The following is a 19,876-nucleotide window of genomic DNA, read 5'->3' as shown; positions in this document are numbered from 1 at the left end:
TGTCGAGGTATGTAAATGTTAGCTAACGGTAGCCCGTTTGCTAATTATGAAGTAGTCTGAGCTTTGGTCAGATTAAATTTTATGGAATTTGAGCAAAGGGTCATCCAACTGTTTCACATTTCAGGCAATGCTATCTATCATGTGTTGCTATCTAATAACAGTAAAAATGCATCTGTAAATGAGCTTCTGTAAATGCATCGTAGAAACAATACAACAGTGCGTTGGCATTAAAAAGAAAATGTACTTTGGAATAATTAAGTATTTTTAAAAGCAAGTACTCCAATATTTTAACTCAAGTAAAAATTTGACTGAACAACTTTCACTTGTAGTGGAGTAATATTTGACCAGGGGTATCTATACTTTGACTCAAGTAATGGGGTTGTGTACTTTGTCCACCACTGTCAGTGACTAATGTCCACAGAAGACTTCACAAACAGAACTACAGTGACTGCATCGCAAGATACTTAACTGCAAAAGCAGGATGTCCAGGTTACAATTTGCTTAGTTGTACCTAAAAGAGCCTGCAGATTTCCGGAAAACAGTCTCATGGACAGATGAGACCAAGATTCACAAGTATCACAGTGATGGCAAGAGCAAAGCGTGGTGGCCAATAGAAACATGGTGGTGGAGGTGGTATGGTTTGAGCATGTATGGATGCCACAGGTACTGGCTCACCTGTCTTCATTGATGATGTAACTGCTGCTTGCAGCAGTAGAATGAATTCTGTGGTCTACAGAAGTGTCTTAGCTGCTCTTCAAGCAAATGCCTCCAAATGATCCCAAACATACTGCTAAAGCAACAAAGGAGTTTTTAAAAGCTAAAAACTTTTAACTGGCCAAAACTTTTAACTGATCTGAATCCAAGCGAACATGTTTTTCATATGTTGAACAGAAAACCTAAAGCAACTAGCCCCTGAAACAAGCAGGAGCTGTAGTACAGGCCTGGCAGAGCATCACCAGACAAGGTACTCTGCTGCTGATGTCTATGGGTCACAGACTTCAACCAGCCATTGCATGCAAAGGATATGCTACAAAGTACTAAACATAACTACTTTCATGTACTGGGGGCTTCCTTATTATAGGGTTTACCCCCAGGTGCTCTCAATTAGAAAGGGGTGCACCGCACACACTGGCCGACTCCTGTAACTACAATAAAAATAAAACAATATTAAGCCGCGTTTCCACCGCAGGAACTATACCCCGGAACTAGGAACCTTTTGAGGAACTCAGTGCGTTTCCACCGCAGGAACTAGGGTCTAAATTTAGTTCTGGGGGCTTTGTTCCTGCTCGGGGGGTAGTACTTTCCGAAAGTACAGGAACCTTTTGGGTGGAGCTTGCAGCGCTGAACATTTCTGATTGGTCGAGTACTCGCAGCATTTGTGTTGTATTTATTTTCCGCCATTACCCGCCATGTTTGAAAATATGCAGCGGCAAACCAATTAATTTTCATAATAACTTCAAATCAAACTTGTATGTTATGAGGCGCAGTAGCCTAGTTTTGGTTATAGCCTGCCAACGTCTTGGAATTATAACGTGTGCTCTTCTGTTCTTTTCTTGCTTTAGTATTCGTTTTATAAAATGCTAAGCATTCGTGCTGGGACAGCATATTACGTAGGCTACCAAAACATTCAAACGGATTAATTCGGTTGCTGAATATTTTCTTCCGGATTTTCTTTGTTAGCCCGTTGTAATTGACTCAAAACGTTTGATACAGTTATGTGAGGTATGCGGTAGTTCTGCGTAATTAACATTGGTGATACAGTACAAGCAAACTGGAAATCACCTTCCGCACTTTTTGTCCGGGTAAAATAACAGGTTAATTCTAGTAATCTTCCCTTTAGCTTTTTCAGACTGTTGTAATTTTACTCAATTTTACTGCCATTTTTCAATTCCACGAAAAGACCAGGAAGACTATGGACTAATTTATGGTGCATGGTTCGCATCTGGAGGGCACACTTCGCTGCTCGGCTAGCAGTAACTTTGAAGGAAAGCAAACGGTGGCTGTACCACTACTAATTTAAATTTTCACGCAAGTCCGAGTTTTCGTTCTATTCTTGTCATTTTGCGATTAGCCTATATAGAATTGACGATGAGAAAGTAATCAAACAGCAAATTGTTTACAACGTGTGCATGTTTTCTGCTGTTGTTGCCAGTTATATTGGAAATGTGAATGCATTCTGTCGCTTCGGATGTCAAGACATGAAAGCGAATGTTCGCATAAAAACATAATGAATGTGTTTGAGAGGCTATATAAAACAGTTACAATCTGACTATTGGTCTGTTATATCCTATTTGTTGCATAACGGTCCAAGTTCAACTACCAACGACAGTTTTGCTTGACAACGGTAAAATATGCCCAAACGGCTGCAGAAGAATATTTCAATTCCATGTGATTAGATGGATAAAAATCAATAAATACAAAAGTAACCATATATAGTCATTGTTGGTAACCCGTGGTATATAAGTGGAATAAACCGCTCCGGGCTGTCCCGGTTATTAGAAAATAATGTAGGCTACTTCGGTGGTAGTATGGGGTTACAGAAGAAATCATATGACAGATGGACCGACGACAACGTCGCTTTTTCATACGTCAGTGGGCTAATTTGCCTAATCTTCGCGGGACTTTAGACCCCGGTGGAAACGCAGACAACCATTGGCTGAAGGAACCTTTTAGTTCCTGGTAAAGTAGTTCCTGGGACTGAAAGTTCCGGGTAATTTTGGTGGAAACGCGGCTTTAGAGACAGTCGTCACAATATATTGCGATGGCAGGTATGCCATCCCGCCAAGTTACGCCTTGGCGGGGGCATGCCCCATACCTATACAGCACCGAGAGTTTGGCACTTTTCAGGGTTCCCCACAGAAATAACCACAACAGCCACAGACACTCAGCCCTTAAAAACATTAAATTCTGTACATTCTGACCCCATTTCAACAGACAGAATTCATAAACAACTTCACATGTCCACACAATAAAGCCCCAAACTAAGGGGATTTTGTGTTTTCTCCTTCTTCTTCTTCTTCTTCTCATTCTTATTTTTCCTGCCGCCTATCCCACTAATAACATGTCTCCCCATTGGACATTTTGCCGACACCCGCCAAATCTTCACCTACAAACCCAATGAAAAACTCGCATACACACACAAAATACCCATACGTTTTTACTCTGAAACATTTTCAGTACAAATAGCTCGTCCGCCTCTGGCCTAGTGGGTAAGGTTACAGTCTTGGGAACACAGGGTCCGAGGTTCAAGCCCAACTAGGAACGCGTTTCTCTAACCTGCTTTTACCCTCACTAATAATTCTCTACTACTTCTCAATTATTGCTTTTGCACCATATCTACCCGCCGTTCACCGAATGTATACACTGAATTATGACGTACCGTCTGCACGTTCAGTTATTAACCGGCTACAATATTGCAAAGCCATATGAATTCAACGGGAGCTCTTCTGTGCTTACTGGCCTGTGTTCTTTAAAACCACGGACAGGTTTGCTAATGATATTTCACGCATTGCATAGCTATGTCATGGTGCTGCACTAACAAAGTCACAGACTGGTAAACCTCCGGTTGAAGGATTGAATACCGCCTCGCCCTCAGGCAGATAATTCCCTCTTTTACACTAACGTTTTCTTACACTTCTATATTTTCTTTACCAAAACTCACTCATGGCCACCCATATGCATTTCATGACGGCAAATGTATTCCTTTTATTAAAAAGTTACACCAGTTCACAGCTGTGCCATTTCTACTAACAACATTTCTTCACTACTGTACAAAACCTTCTTATCAGCAAACGCCACGTTTCTACATTCATGTTACCTCGCCCTGTTCTCTATCTAGCCACATACAACAATTACTACGTATGTACGTTCTGCAACTCCCCATTAAAACATTACATTTAAAAACATGATTCACTCATAATTATAACTACTAGTACTGAACATGAAAAAAACACAGCAGTGCAATATATTTCACACATTACTTAACCCTCCACTTTAACAGCTACTGCTTTATAGCGACTGTTATATATACCATTCGATAAGGAATATAAGCTCGCTCATGGTCACTCCATTTACTTCGCACTATACTCCGTGATCATGTCAACCTTCACCTACATGCCCATTCTGCTAAAAACATATTGTTTCAACTACGCAATTTCATAATTTCATCCTAATTTCTCTCACACTGTTGTTATTTTCTCATATGCAAAGCCTGCTGGGACATATGCGTCTGCTGCTATTCTCCACTATCATGTTTTCCGGTTCTAGTTTAGCAAAACAGCGAAGAGGATTCCTACCTGCAGATAAGCCTATCAAAATGCCTTACAAACCTTACAAACACTAAAAGTGCATCTCCACGAAATAACACACAACGGAGCAGGACAGAAGGCTACACAAGTTGCGACCTAGGGAGTAATAATTCTTCGGGCTTGCTGATTCTTTTGTCAGTCAAGGCTCGTTGGATGGACGTCAAATCCGTGAGTACATACACTGGCCATATTTCATATGCGTTTCTGATACGTTTTACACTTATACGCCACTGCACCCTTTGTCACACTGTTTTACATATATAGCAAACCGAAACTGCTAAACAGTAGGCCTACACGCTCATCAGACTGTACAAATTCACACAAGGATAGCCATAATCCACAACCGTTTCTTACAAGGTCACTTCGTATTTCTCACTCTCATAATAAAACGCTTTGCAAAAAGAAATGATATCTCATAAAAAACACGTTTTCAACGTACAAAAATGCCAAGTTACTCAAAAGTATTGATATCAAAATGACGCCAAGTTACGGTACTACAAACAATATAGGCTATCTTGCCTCACCGAAATGACATAAGATGTATTTCAAAGCAATGCTACTCAATATTTCCTCAATTCTTTCAAGTCACTTGGCCCTGTGTGTATAAGCATGCACTACATGGACAGGCTAAACATATGTGTGGATGGCTCTCTCACAGTCAAGATTGATTGAATAGGCGTGTATATGTCCAATTTGTATTGGTATGTATGTATTTCGCTGCCCAGCCTTTCTGTTGCGTGAATGATAGTATGTTTCTTGGTATAAGTGTGTGTTCCTAAATGTGAATGTAACATGCTGCGAGGGAAATGTCCCCATGGGGATAAAGAAGTTCTCTATGTATGTATGTACAATATGTATTTTACATGCAGTATTTATTGTACGTAGCAAATATACAATAACTTGCACGTGTACTCAAATTCAGTTCAGAAGCAAGTACAAACATGTTTTCTGGAGAAATATGCTTCCTGTAGTTACTCAGCAGCAGTTTTGTACATTCATTTCAATGTGTTCCATGAGGCAATTCGAAATATTTGACTCTTTGATCTGACACAAAGCTTGCATGATATTGTTAAATGGTAAGATACCAAAACACAGGGCCAAGTGACTTGAAAGAATTGAGGAAATATTGGGTAGCATTGCTTTGAAATACATCTTATGTCATTTCGGTGAGGCAAGATAGCCTATATTGTTTGTAGTACCGTAACTTGGCGTCATTTTGATTCTCATTTTTTTTGATAATTTCAGAAACTTATGCAAGGAGAGACAGAGAACCAAATGCTTCATACTGATTCCCAGTCTGCTTTATGTGGGCTGGCAGGTGTATGATGCAGCAAGAATATTAAAAGCTGTGCTTTTCTGTTCTAATGGCACTGGAAAGAAAAACATGAAGGAATTCTGAAAATAAGCTGTTTTCCCTTTTCAGCTTACCCATCTCTTTCTTTCCTTTGGTATTGCAACCACTGTCAGTCCATATTCAGAAATAATCTCTTTATTTTTGCCTGCAAATTCTGGTGAGAGTGCTTTGTCCTACCCCATTGGATAGCTATTTAAACCTTTAATTATTTTCTGTATGTCATTGTAAAAATTCTAAAATTCAGTGTTATGCTTCTAGTACTGTCAGGTTGCCTTACCGCACACATACGCATGCTCACACACACACACGCACACACAGAAAACCCACTCATTCCAGACAATGACATTGTTCCTCATGAATAAATGAGTGGAGAAACGTGACAAATGTAGATACTTCCATACAGGTGAACTGCATGAAACAATAAAGTAATTAACATCCTTTCATGCTCTGTGGCATGTATAAAAATCCTGTGTAGGCCCAGTTGACCTCGATTTTGGATCAAGATGGCAAGAGGAAAAGATCTAAGTGACTTTGAATGAGGGCTTATTATTGGGGCACGGATGGCAGGAGCTTCAGTCACAAAGACTGCTCAACTGAAAGAGTGTTTCAACAGTGACTAGTGACACTTACATCTACGGAAAAGACATCAGTAAATAGGGTTGGAAATTGTGGTCGAAAGCACAAATTTGTTGACCACAATGCTCATGCATTAGTGTGATATGTAAGAAAAAAAAGAGCAACTCTACCTCAGGTGACTGAGAATGTCAATGCAGGACGTGATCAGACTGTGTCAGCAAGAACAGTTTGTCGACAACTACACAGAGAGGGATATTATATTAGGGTTGTAGTTCTTCACAAAGACAAATGCACATTTGAGAGTTCTGTGGTGCAAAAACCATAGGCACTGATTTACAGAGATGTGGAAAAATTTTATACGGTCAGACGAGTCATTGTTCACCATATTCTAGACAAGTGGGTGCATGCATGGGGACCACCAAGAGAACGGTACAGGCCTGAATGCTTGACCCCTGCGGTGGAAGGATGAAGACCAGACTGGAAGCAGCATTTTGGATAAGTTGTAGCAACTGTATGGCACAGGCTAGTAGACTTGCAAGAACAGAGTTGCAGTAATCTAGATGGGAGATTACCATAGCTAATACGAGTAGCTGGGTGGAGTACGTGGTCAGGTATGGTTGAATCCTCCTGATGTTGTATAGGAGGAATCTGCAGGATCATGATGTTGCTGTGATGTGCTCCTTGAAGTCCAGCTGATCATCCAGGACCACGCCCATGTTCTTTGCAGAGTGAGCGGAAACCACTGTAGTACCATCAACATAGATGGAGAGCTCTCGTAGTTGGGAGGTTTGGGGGGGATGAAGAGCAACTCTGTCTTGTCAAGACTGAGCTTCAGATGTTACCTGGTCGTCTATGTAGAGATGTCAACCAGGCAGGCAGCTTTTCTCATAACCTGTGTGGCAGAGGGAGGGAAAGAAAATAATTGTGTATCATCAGTATAGCAGTAATAAGAGAAGCTATGCGAAGTAATCACAGAGCCAAGAGATTTGATATAAACGGAGAACAGCATTGGCCCCAGTACAGATCCCTGTGGGACTCCTGTAACAAGGGGATGTGGTGTAGAGACAGACCCCATCCAGGTGACTTGGGTGGACTAATATACAAGATAGGGAGCAAACCAAGAGAGGGCAGACCCAGAAATATCCATCTTAGCCGGTGTCATTATTCAGTGGAGATAAGTAGTTGGTGGCGGACCATGTTGAATGCTGCAGAGAGGTTTAAGAAGATCAGGAGAGTGATGAGGTTATTGCAGTGGCGAGTGCCTCCATCACAGCCAGAAAAGCAGTCTCAGTTGAGTGCCCAGTTCAAAAACTGGACTGGTGAGGATTAAGGAGGTTGTTCTGATGGAGAAAAGATGATAAGTTGTTAAGCACTACTCATTCAAGAGTTTTGGGCAGAAAAGGCAAAAGTGATACAGGTCAATAGTTCTTGACATAAGCGGGGACTAAGGTAGGTTTTTTCAGCAGTGGGGCAACACAAGTGTAACCCAGGTTTAACCCAGGCGACTACAGATTATAAATGAAAAGCTAGTGAAATAATAATGAAGATAGGGTGAGCTGAAAATTACTTAATAAATGCAAACTTTTAATTTGAAAAATGTGTAAAAGTAAAAGTAAATACATGATATATATGAAAGAAAAAAACAGAAATAGTAATGAAGGAAAAAGCTAATTAACTAAGTAATGGCTTGTGGTAACACATAGCAGAAACATAATGAAAATGATAAGTTTGATATTTAGACTGTGAGTTTCTGCTGTAACCTATGAAGAAAAGAATATTGCGTGCAGCACCGTAAAAGAATACTTAGTAGCTCAGCGAATGAGCAGTGATGTTTTTAACTTTAATACTGCGTGCAATTGAACTGGATAAGTCTTGCAATTTAACTGAAAGTATTTCGTAATTGGTTCGAGAGTGAACAGTAATGCTCATGTTAGCTGGCTAGAATGGACTACCATATAACGTGGTCACCGAAGCAATCGTTTTTGCAATCTAGGTAGCTTTTAGTTCTTAAGAAAAAACTGGATATAGAGTGAATGCAGAGCCTCACCGCCAACCTGTGAATTCTCATTACCATTGACTGGGGAAACCCTTTGGCTGGTTCTTTTTGTGGTGCTGATTTTGAAGTGCCAAGTGTCATAATTTACATAATTATTGGGATGCGGACCTTTTCCTGAGAAACCGCAGAGCCTTGCTGGTACATTCAGGTGGGATGCTAATCAGGTTAACTAGGTTACGCCTGCAGTGGTTGGGCCTTCTGGAACAAGACATGGAGCACAAAGGAATCAGGGTTAAACACACAATAGGGGTGAAAATAAGGTACACAGATAATTTGTGAGAGGTGGGAAATGCTGTCAAGTAGCGACTGAAAGGGGTGATGTAAATTGATGGACAGCCTTTGCTGAAATTATAAATACTGGGTGCTGATTTCCTAAATGAAGTCAGCTGATTGTGTACATGGTTGATAGTGGTGTCCCATTTCAGGTCATTGCTGATATATGTGCTGTGTCACTCCACTGCCTTTACTATCTTTTGGTGGAAAGGAGTGTTGTTGGAGATGAGTATGATGATTGTGGTATTGTCTGCATATTTTAATATTTTAACAGAGCTGTCATTGGATGTAAAGTCATTTGAAAAAAGAAGCAGCTCCAGAGATTCTGGTAGCACCAGGTTATCAGCATCTTAACATGATCTGTTCACCTGATAAGTGAATTTGAGAGGGCGCTGCATGAAGAAAATGCATTTATGGGGCAGATACAAATCCTAAGAGAGACACATTTCCTGGCATGTGGCCTGTGTCAATGTCGGAAACCACAGTTCTGTGTTGGAAACTGACACAATTTTCATGCACAGTGGTGTTCTTGTCCAGACCTTAGGCATAAATTGGCACATCTCAGGACATGCCGTGAAATTTCAGTGTGGGCACAAATTAACTGTGAATATTCTAGGCCAGAAATCCTCAATCATAGAAGTGGCCTGGTGTTGACCCACTCATGACCAACACACCCCAAATTACACTGAAATTTAACAGATCTCAAAATCAAATCAAATTTTATTTGTATAGCGTATTTTACAGCAGTTGTCACAATATGCTTTACAGACAACCCTGGCCTAAACCCCCACAGGAGCAAGCCTAAGGCAACAATGGCAAGGAAAAACTCCCTGTGGCAGATGGGAAGAAACGTTGGAAGGAACCAGGCTCAAGGGAGAAACCCATTCTCCTCTGGTCGGCTCAGGGTGCTGACTGGTTACCAACATGTCGGTCAGTTTTATAGGGTTTATGATGTGGCTCAGATGATGGGTGGGGCTGGGTGGCGGTGATGGGGAGCAGCAGGTGGCGACAGATGTGGGCAGAGTGGAGGCAATGACGAAAGAGGGGCTGGACCGCAGAGGTGGGGGAGACCAGACGACTCTCAAAGCATTCTCGAGGGTTGGGGCAAGAGCCCCACCGCTAGCGTGGGGAAGAGGGTAGAAACGGCAATTAGGGAATTTGCAATATAGCAGACAGTGAGTAAAGTGGCAGTAGTGTGTATTGGGGGGACCCCGCCAGGAGTAGTATATGGCTGCATAGCTACTAGGACAGGGATGGAGAGCCCATGCAGTAAGGAGGGGTACACACCGCCTATCAAGAGCCAGCCCATGTAAAGTCGGGTCACAGCTGATTGACAAGTGACAGTAAGGAAAGGATTTCCACCTACGAAGCTCTATGACTACAGGCTTCTCACACCCTGTCTCCAGACTACAACTGATTGTAAGCCTGAGCACAGAGGTGCGTTTTTAATCTAGATTTAAATATTGAGACTGAGTCTGACTCCTTTATAAATTTTGGAAGCTGGTTCCACAGTAGTGGGACCCTGTAGGAGAAAGCCCTACCACCTTTTAGGTTTTTGGAAATTTTTGGGACTACCAAGTAGCCTGTGTCTTGGGATCGGAGTGACCTTGTGGGCTTATAAGGTAGGAGCAGGTTAGATATGTACACAGGTGCCCGTCCATGCAGAGCTTTAAAAGTCAGGAGCAAAACCTTGAAATCTATCCTATGCTTAATGGGTAGCCAGTGAAGCGACGCTAGTACTGGTGTAATGTGCTCATACTTCTTAGTTCTGGTCAAGATACGAGCAGCTGCATTCTGCACAAGCTGGAGACTCTTTAACAAGTTATTAGGGCAGCCAGAAAGCAGGGCGTTATGGTAATCTAACCTAGACGTAACAAACGCATGGATCAATTTTTCTGCATCCCCAAATGACAGGAAATGTCTAATTTGAGCTATGTTGCGTAGCTGAAAGAAGGCAATTCTGGATGTGTTTTTTATATGGGTGTCAAAAGATAGATCAGGATCAATGGTGACACCAAGGTCTTTAATGACCATATTATGTTCAGCCAAACAACCATCACAGTTTAAGGCGAGAGTAGACAATTTCTCCCTTAATATTTTGGGACCTAAAACCAACATTTCAGTCTTATCTGAATTTAGGAGCAGAAAATTTGAAAGCATCCAAACCTTGGTATCTACAATACAGGCCTCTAACTGTGAAAGCGGCAGTTCCTCGCCAGGTTTCATTGAAATATAAATCTGAGTATCGTCCGCATAACAGTGGAACTCTACGCTATGTGCCCGGATAATATTGCGAAGTGGTAGCATATATAGCGAGAAGAGTACTGGTCCTAGTACTGATCCTTGTGAAATACCGTATTTCACTATTGAGGAGCTGGACTCTTCTTCTTTTAAGTTGACAAACTGTTTCCTGTCACATAGGTATGATCCAAACCATGCAAGTGCCTGTCCATGAAGTCCAACACAGGCCTGGAGTTTGTCCAGTAGAATTCCGTGATCAATTGTGTCAAAAGCTGCACTCAGATCGAGGAGTACAAGAACCGACACAGAGTTACGGTCGGCTGACAGTAGTAAATCATTTGTAACCTTGATAAGTGCGGTTTCTGTGCTGTGGTGGGGTCTAAACCCAGATTGGAATACTTCAAGGATATCGTTAGCACTTAGTTGCTTAGAAACAGTTTTCTCCAATAATTCTGATAGAAATGGAAGGTTTGAAATAGGTCTAGAATTTTCCAATTTATCAGGTTCTAGGTTTGGTTTCTTCCATAATGGCTTAATAACTGCCACTTTTAGTGACTCAGGTACGTATCCTGTGACTAGGGATGTGTTAATGATTTTTAGTATATGCTGGCCTAGTACCGGAAATAGTTCTTTAATCCAATTTGAAGGAATAGGATCGAGTAGACAGGTCGTCAGTTTTGAAGACATAACTAATTCGGATAACTCGACCATGCTAATGGGCGTAAAACAGTTTAGTACCGCTGTCTGTAAATCTTCCTGTTGTAACCAGGCTGTTTATTAATATGAACAGGAATAGTGCATGATGGAGACAGTTTGGAAATCTGGTCTCTAATAGCCTCAATCTTCTGATCGAAAAAGTTCATGAAGTCAATGCTGCTAAGATTGGAGGGATAAGTTGAAAACTCTGATGATTGTTTTTTAGTTAATTTATCCACAGTACTAAATAGAAATTTTGGCTTATGTCTGTTTTGTTCAATTAGTTTTGAGAAAAAGACAGATCTAGCAGAAGCAAGAGCTTGCTTATACTGAAGAAAGCTGTTTTTCCATGCAAGATGAAATACTTCTAGCTTTGTTGACTGCCATTTTCGCTCTAATTTTCTAGTAGACTGCTTCAGGGCCCGGGTGGTATCGTTGTACCATGGAGTGTGCTTTTTCCGACTAGGGTTTCTTCTTTTAAGGGGGGCAACAACATTAAGAGTGTTCCTGAGGGTAAGGGTTAGCTGGTTAGTCAATTGGTCCAGTACAGCTTCATCAGCATTTTCATCAGCCTTTTCTTCTGTGGAGAGGAATGACTCCGGAAGCATATTTATAAACTTTGGAATAACCTCAGGGTTTACTGATCGGCTGTAGTAATGTCTAGGCTCTGATACAGGAGGATTGGTAAACGGTAAACGGACTGCATTTATATAGCGCTTTTATCCAAAGCGCTTTACAATTGATGCCTCTCATTCGCCAGAGCAGTTAGGGATTAGGGGTTAGGTGTCTTGCTCAAGGACACTTCGACACGCCCAGGGCGGGGTTTGAACCGGCAACCCTCCGACTGCCAGACAATCGGTCTTACCTCCTGAGCTATGTCGCCCCCCTATTGAAGGGTTGAATGCCTTAATATTAAACGTAATGAGGAAATGATCTGATGGTACAGGGTTATGAGGTGCGACGGTAAGATTTACCACACTTAATACCATGGGACAGAACTAAGTCTAAGGTATGGCCACGATAGTGAGTAGGCTCACAAACATTCTGTACAAAACCAATAGAATCAATAATAGAGGCAAAAGCTGTTCCTAGGGGGTCACCATTTTTATCCACATGTAAATCACCAACAATTATGACCTTATCTGCTGAAATTGCAAGGTGTGATAAAAACTCAGCAAATTCCCTTAAAAAATCTGAATAAGGCCCAGGTGGCGTGTAAACAGACACAAGAAAAAAGAACTGCCCGCTAGCACTTTTATTACCTAGATCGGGCTGTACACAGTTAGTAATAAGAACTTCAAAAAAGGAGAACATATATCCATGGTTAGGCGCTAGACTCAATAAGGACTGATAAATAGCTGCAACGCCTCCCCTTCTGCCTGATGGACGTAACACCTGAGTACCTATGAAACCCACAGGAGACGCTTCATTAATCGCAACATATTCATCAGGTCTTAGCCAAGTTTCAGTCAGACATAATACATTGAGATTATGGTCTATTATCAATTTGTTGCACATCGTTAAACAATTAAACATTTAAAGAGCGGCTAATTAGCAACTTCTAACAGCTGTGGCGCAGAGTCCGAGAGCCGCCCCGCCCACTCTTTCTCTGCAGCCAACGCACAAACCACACCCCCCCTACCACATACCCCCACCGCCCGACTTAGGCCGGGGAGCCATCCGGCCGATGACCGACCCCCCCCCTCCCCTTTCGGGGCGAGAAAGGAAGTCTGCCACCACCATCTGCACCCCCGGCCTATGAACCACCTTGAAATTAAAGGGCTGTAGGGCCAGATACCAACAGGTGATTCGCGCGTTGGCATCCTTCATGCGGTGGAGCCACTGGAGGGGAGCGTGGTCCAAACAGAGGGTGAATGGGCGACCCAGCAGGTAATAGCGGAGGGAACCGACCGCCCACCGGATGGCGAGGCACTCCTTTTCAATTGTGCTGTACCTCGCCTCCCGCTGGGATAATTTCCGCCTGATGTACAGTACCGGGCGATCGACTCCATCCACCTGCTGGGTCAAAACAGCCCCCAGCCCTCTCTCCGAGCCATCGGTCTGCAGGGTAAAAGAAAGAGAGAAATTAGGGGTGAACAAGAGCGGCTCCCCACAGAGGGCTTCCTTTACCCTCTCAAACGCTCGCTGGCATGGCTCCGTCCACTGGACCGGATCTGAGGCACCTTTTCGAGTTAAATCGGTCAAGGGGCTGGTCAGCTGCGAAAACGCTGGAATAAACCGCCCATAGTAGCTGGCCAACCCCAAGAACCTCCTCACCTCTTTTTTGGTCTTCGGTCGTGGACAGGTCGCAATCACCGCTGTTTTATCCACTAGAGGTCGCACCTGTCCACTTCCCAAGTGGTACCCCAGATACCGTACCTCCACTCGGCTAATTGCACACTTCTTTGGGTTAGCCGTGAGCCCCCCCTGCCTCAAGGACTCGAGCACTGCCCCCCAAATGCTGCACATGCTGCTCCCAGCTGCTACTGTGGATGATGACATCATCCAAATAGGCAGCAGCATACGCAGCATGCGGACGCAGCACCCGATCCATCAGGCACTGGAAGGTGGCCGGGGCCCCCGAATAACCCAAACGGAAGTGTCCGAAATTGGTACAAACCGTCCGGAGTGGAGAAAGCCAATTTCTCCTTGGACTTAGCAGACAAGGGAATCTGCCAATAGCCCTTGGTCAAATCCAGTGTCGAGAAAAAGCGAGTCGTGCCCAGCCGATCCAGGAGTTTGACGACCCTAGGCATAGGATACGCATCAAAACGTGACACAGCATTCACTTTTCTATAGTTCACATAGAACCGAATAGAGCCATCTGGCTTACCTACCAGCACGATGGGACTATTCCAGGCACTGTGGGACTCCTCGATTACACCCAACTCCAGCATTGTCTTTATTTCTGCCTGCACCAATTTCTTTTTGTGCTCCGGCAGTCGATAGGGACGGGAACGTACCGTCACACCCGGGGGGGTTTCGATATGGTGTGGTGAGAGGTGGTCTGACAGGGGTGTGGTCTGATTGGTTGAATTTGGTACCTCCGGCCCCAGCTCGTCCCTCTCCTGATCCACCGTCACCAGAGAGACAGCCACCACCTCTTTCCACGCTTTTAATAGATTGAGATTGCTCCCTCTCTATCAGTACGTTCCACTTCATAGTCAACCTCCCCAACTCGTCGTGTAACCACAAAGGGCCCTTGCCACTTGGCGAGCAATTTTGTACTGGAGGTTGGAAGTAATACCAGGACTTTCTCTCCCGGTGAGAATTGTCGTAGTTTCGTCCCTTTATTATAGTGCCTCTGCTGACGCTCATGAGCCTCGAGCAAATTCTCCCGTGACAACCGACCCAGTGTATGGAGTTTTGCTCGCAGGTCCATAACGTATTGTACCTCACTTTTACTGGGGCTTGGACCGTCCTCCCAGCTTTCTTTAACTAGGTCCAATATTCCCCGAGGCTTTCTACCGAATAATAACTCAAAGGGAGAAAATCCCGTGGAGGCCTGGGGAACCTCCCGCACTGCAAATAATAGAGGGACTACCCACTTATCCCAATTTCGGCTATCGTCATGAACAAACTTCCGAATCATGGACTTCAAAGTTCTATTAAAACGCTCAACGAGCCCGTCCAGTTTGGGGACGGTACACGCTGGTTCTAATAGACCGGACGCCCAATAAGCTGTATAGCTTGTTTAGTGTGCGTGACATAAACGAAGTGCCCTGGTCAGTTAGAATCTCTTTCGGGATTCCGACGCGGGAGATAATCTGAAACAGAGCCTGTGCAACACTTTTAGCTGAAATATTGCGCAACGGCACTGCTTCGGGATACCGGGTCGCATAATCCACTAAGACCAATACGAAACGGTATCCCTGGGTGCTCCGTTCAAATGGCCCGATGAGGTCCATAGCGACTTTATCAAAGGGAACCTCTATTAAGGGTAGGGGGCGCAACGGCGCTTATGGGGTGGCCGGGGCATTCACTAATTGACATTCAGGACAGGACGCACACCACCGACGAACGTCCGCCCAAATGCCCGGCTAATAAAACCGAGCCATTATAGAGTGTACTGTCTTATCATACCCTAAGTGTCCCGCCATGGGGTTGTAATGAGCCGCCTGGAAAACCATTTCCCGGCAGCCTTTTTCCCAAGCGCCTCTGCGAGGCGGAGTCCCCTGCCACTGAGCCTGGGTATGTAGAGGAAAAATAATGAGAGGGGAAATTAGGTTGAGGGAGGGGAGGGGTCAAGGCACGGGGAAGAGGAGAAGGGCCAGCATGAAGAGGGGGTCTCCTCCGGGGAGCCGGTTCCGGCTGCTCTTGCTGCTGGGAGCCAGGGTAAAGCGCCAGGTGGTCCTCCGCCAGCGTGACTGCCCCGCCTAAATTAGTTGGCCGATGGCACCGAACCCAGTTGGCCGTCCCTTCCGGCAGCCCCTCCACGAACCGCTTCAGGACGACCTGCTCAACGCCCCCCCTGTTGACCGGATTTCCGGCTGCAGCCACTGCCGGGCCATGTCGGTCAGGCGTTGTGCGTATGCGAAGGGCCGGTCTCCCGCCCTCAAATTTGCCTCCCGGAACCGGCGCCTCTGATCCTCCGGGCTGCAGCCCAGCCGGTCCAGAACCGCCCTCTTAACCGAGTTGTAATCGGCGCGGGCGCCGGGAGGCAGACCATGCGCTGCTTGTTGAGCCTCGCCAGTTAAGAGGGGCCACTGGCACGCCTCCGCTGCCACCTCAAAACTCTCTATGAACGCCTGGACATCGTCCTCGATGGTCATTTTCTGGAGCTGGATCCGGAGTTGGGGACGGGACTGGTGGTCCCGGGAGCTGGCTTTGCTGGTGGCGGCCAGCTGTCGCAGAGCCTGCGTCTGGAGGGTGGCTTGTGCACGCAGCGCCTCCATCTGCTCAGCATGCACCACCGCCTGCCTTTCCTGCATCTGAGCTATCCCTTCTAGCATTCGTGCCAGCACGACGAGAGGCTGTGCTACCTCCCCCCGGTTCAGGTGAGGATCCATCCCGGACTCCTACTTTGCGGTGCTGGTGGGCTGAACCGTTTTCTTCTTTGTTCTCTCGATACCAGACTCTCCCCGTACGGGCCACCACTGTAGCAAGGTGAGTGCCACCGCTCGCGTATCGAGAGAGAGAGAGAGAGACAAGTTCGAAGTAATCATTTCTTTTATTTGTTGCTGAACACCCGGCTTTTTGTTAAACTGGTTACATAAGTTTCACACAATACTTTCGACGTAGCGCCGTACTTCTTCCGTCACCAGTCCCCCCGTCTGCCTCGGCGAACGCCTTTTAAACCACCCAGGCTGACTGTCAAGGTAATCAGCACATCGTTAAACAATTAAACATTTAAAGAGCGGTGCTGATTAGCAACCTCTAACAGCTGTGGTGCAGAGTCCGAGAGCCGCCCCGCCCACTCTCTCTCTGCAGCCAACGCACAAACCACGCCCCCCCTACCACAAACAGATATTAGATTCTAGTTTAAAAGTATTAGTTAAAGGGGCTTTTGAAATACTATTTCTGTCGGCTAGTTCTGAAACGCACCTTGCAGACAGAGGTATAGGGCCATATGTCTGGGACACAGGTATAAAGAAACGAGTAGGCAAACCCGTAAGGTTAGAAGCCTGCGGCCTGGCCGGCGCCCTGATGGAGTGTCAGGATCTGGCCTTACTAAGACTAGCATCTATGTTGTTCGATAGGACACGAGAACCTCTCCAGCTCGGGTGGAGTCTGTCTCTCTTAAGTAGGCCAGGCCTTCCCCAGAAATCAGGCCAATTATTAATAAAGCCTATGTCACTAGATGAGCACCACTCCGACATCTGATATCTTCGTATAAATTGGTATGAATGGTGAATGGAGATGAGGGGGGAGTGGGGACCTGTAGTTGCACCAGGTTCCTCAAAGCGTGAGTAAAAGATACTGACTTTGTCAGGGAGCTCTGACAATCTGCATCAGGAGGGGGGTGAGGTGCTTCTTGTAGTTGGATCGTGTCCAGTAGTCCATTTCAGAAAAACTCTGGAGTTGTTGGCAGTGAATTTTTCAGAGCAGATTTTTTGCAGATTTTGACCGCTCCTAAAAGCAGCATTCCTTTCCTTGTGCAGCAGCTGTAAGTTATGTGATGACGTTAAATGATGTGACCGACTTTGTGGGAATACATGCTTTCACAGAAGCTGATATTAGTAAAACAGTGTATGTGTATTCATAAAAGGAGTCACATGCTTTCCTGAAGATAAATTTAACTGTTCTTGTTTTGTATTTGACAACCTTAAATGTTTTTCTGTAGGTGGTAATCTGATAGATCAGAGTGGTCTCAATTCCCAAGTAGCACTTTCTCATATGTTTTTTAAGCGGAGGTGTATTGTATTGTATCATAGATTGAGACTTAAAGCATGTCTAGTACGGCAGTTGATTTGTGTTTGTAATGAGGAGGTTATTATGTGAAGTTTGCATGATTTAAATCACCAATTGATGGGGAGTCAAGGTTAGTACATTCCACATTGGAGATGTGATGAGACAGTTTATTAATAGCTCACGCGCTTGATTTTTGGAGCAGAATGAAGTATTGTAAACACCAGTCAAAATGGTAAGTAAAATAGATGGCAATTAATTGTGATATTTTTTTTAAAAGAGTTGTGCTGTTGCTACACCCATGCTGATTAATTATGAAACAGATGCCACCACCTTTGTGTTTTTTTGCTGAGTTTCACTGACCTGTCTGCCCTTATGTTGTTTAAATCTTATATCTCTGACAGATCTCAGTCTCCTTGTGTGAACAAGAAGTCCTCTAAGTATTCCAGGGTAAACTTTAGAGTACCTCAAAGGATCTGTTTTGGGTCCATTGCTCTTTTCTCTGTACAAGCTTCCCCTTGTGGACATCATAAGCATACATGGTGTTAACTATTGCTGCTATGGAGATGATAGACAACTTTATAAATTGTTCAAACCAGGTGAAGTTGATCAGACACCCAAATTAGAGGCCTGTCTTAAAGATGGAAAGGTGCGGATGACCCAAAATTTCCTCTTGTGGAATTCTGATAAGGCTGAGATGCTGTTTTATATCTTTGAAGAGATAAATTCCTACAGTTTTATTTAAATATAGATGGCTTCTCTGTCTCTGCCAAAGCAGTTGTTAAAAATCTTGGTGTAACTATTGATTCAGATCTGTCCTTTCAGGCCACATTAATAATATTATACATGTGGCATTATTCCACCTGAAGAACATAGCTAAATTAAGGAAATTTCTGTCTCTCCAGGATGCTGAAAAAATGGGTCAGGCATTTGTTTCCTCTCAGCTAGATTACTGTAATGTGTTATTGTCCAGTTGCACCAATTTGGCCCTGAAACACCTCCAACTTGTACAGAATGCAGATGCTATGGTTCTTACAAGAACTAAGAAATGAGAACATATAACTAAACGTCATTGGCTGCCTGTCAAATTTAAAATTGACTATATGATAATACTGTTAACTTTAAACGGCACCAGAAAATCTTAATGAGTCACTTATTCCTTACTCTCCTCCTTACTTTGTTTTCAAGATTATGGCTATGTGAAAATTGAGTATTACAATAGGATGTAGAGCCTTCTCTTACACAGCTCCTGTCTCCAATCACCCTATGCATGTTCGGGCTTCAGACACACTCGCTGTCTTTAAGTGTAGGCTCAAAACATACCTTTTTAGTCCACCCTATAGTTAGCCAATCCTACAGTCCTATATCCTGATAAATTGTCAAGTTGAATCATGGAGTTTAGGAAGTTAAATGTGGATATCTGGACTACTGTGTGGGCTGGGGCATCCTAGCATCACTACCCCTCAAGCCAGCAGGACCAGATGTTTGCTTATCAGCCTAGCCCAGCAGACCACTGCAGCCTGTTTCTCCGCTCATTCATGCCCCCGCCTTGACACAGCCTGGAGCTTAGATGTATCAGCTTGCCCCTGAACTGCACACTATACTTCTCTCCATTTGTACTTCTACCTTTCCAGCTAGTTTATTCCCCCAACTGTCAACTGTGCAGCAGTTTGTCAGCACCATTTGAGGGGTTTTCTCCCCACTGGGGAGATGTTTTTTACCTTGTGTTTTTGCTATTTGGGGGGTCAGGCCTGGTTTTTGCTCTTTTTCTGCTACTCTTTAGCATCTTTGTGACAGTTTTCTGTAAATCGCGCTGTACAAATAAAATTGATTTTATTATTTGCTTTAATAACCCGCTGCTGGGCTGGTTGAAAACCATGCTTATCTTTGAGGTGAAGAGTTGAATACTGGAAGACCTTTCCCTCAGAACAGTAGCCAAAGCAAAACCCCTGCCTGAGAGTAGAGAGATCATCTTCGTCTTTCCATAGGAAAACTGTATGGTTGCAGTTAAAATGAAAGTGAGCA

The 19,876-nt window shown here is 44.2% G+C and overlaps 1 protein-coding gene and 2 long non-coding RNA genes across 7 annotated transcripts in view; 2 read left to right on the top strand and 1 right to left on the bottom strand.

The window, feature by feature from the left end:
• kcnc1a (potassium voltage-gated channel, Shaw-related subfamily, member 1a) overlaps positions 1-19,876 on the top strand; it is a 301,862-nt gene that overhangs the window by 94,458 nt on the left and 187,528 nt on the right. The window lies entirely within an intron of this gene.
• LOC135255017 (uncharacterized) overlaps positions 1-19,876 on the top strand; it is a 49,771-nt gene that overhangs the window by 27,316 nt on the left and 2,579 nt on the right. The gene's annotated exons all lie outside the window — the stretch shown is intronic.
• LOC135255014 (uncharacterized) overlaps positions 6,894-19,876 on the bottom strand; it is a 51,035-nt gene continuing 38,052 nt past the window's right edge. The window contains exons 4-7 of one of the 2 annotated variants that reach the window (XR_010330034.1): positions 8,402-8,491; positions 7,432-7,577; positions 7,080-7,129; positions 6,894-6,979 (exon numbers count right to left, since the gene is read on the bottom strand). This is a non-coding gene — a long non-coding RNA (uncharacterized LOC135255014). Of the gene's footprint in view, positions 6,980-7,079; positions 7,130-7,370; positions 7,578-8,401; positions 8,492-19,876 lie in introns of both variants that reach the window. The other variant, XR_010330035.1, reaches the window with a different exon arrangement.

The sequence above is a fragment of the Anguilla rostrata genome, chromosome 5 (genome assembly GCF_018555375.3).
Source record: "Anguilla rostrata isolate EN2019 chromosome 5, ASM1855537v3, whole genome shotgun sequence".
In the NCBI taxonomy this organism is placed as follows: Eukaryota; Metazoa; Chordata; class Actinopteri; order Anguilliformes; family Anguillidae; genus Anguilla; species Anguilla rostrata.
The sequence above is the reverse complement of the archived record's forward strand: the minus strand, read 5'-3'. Positions and strand labels throughout refer to the sequence as shown.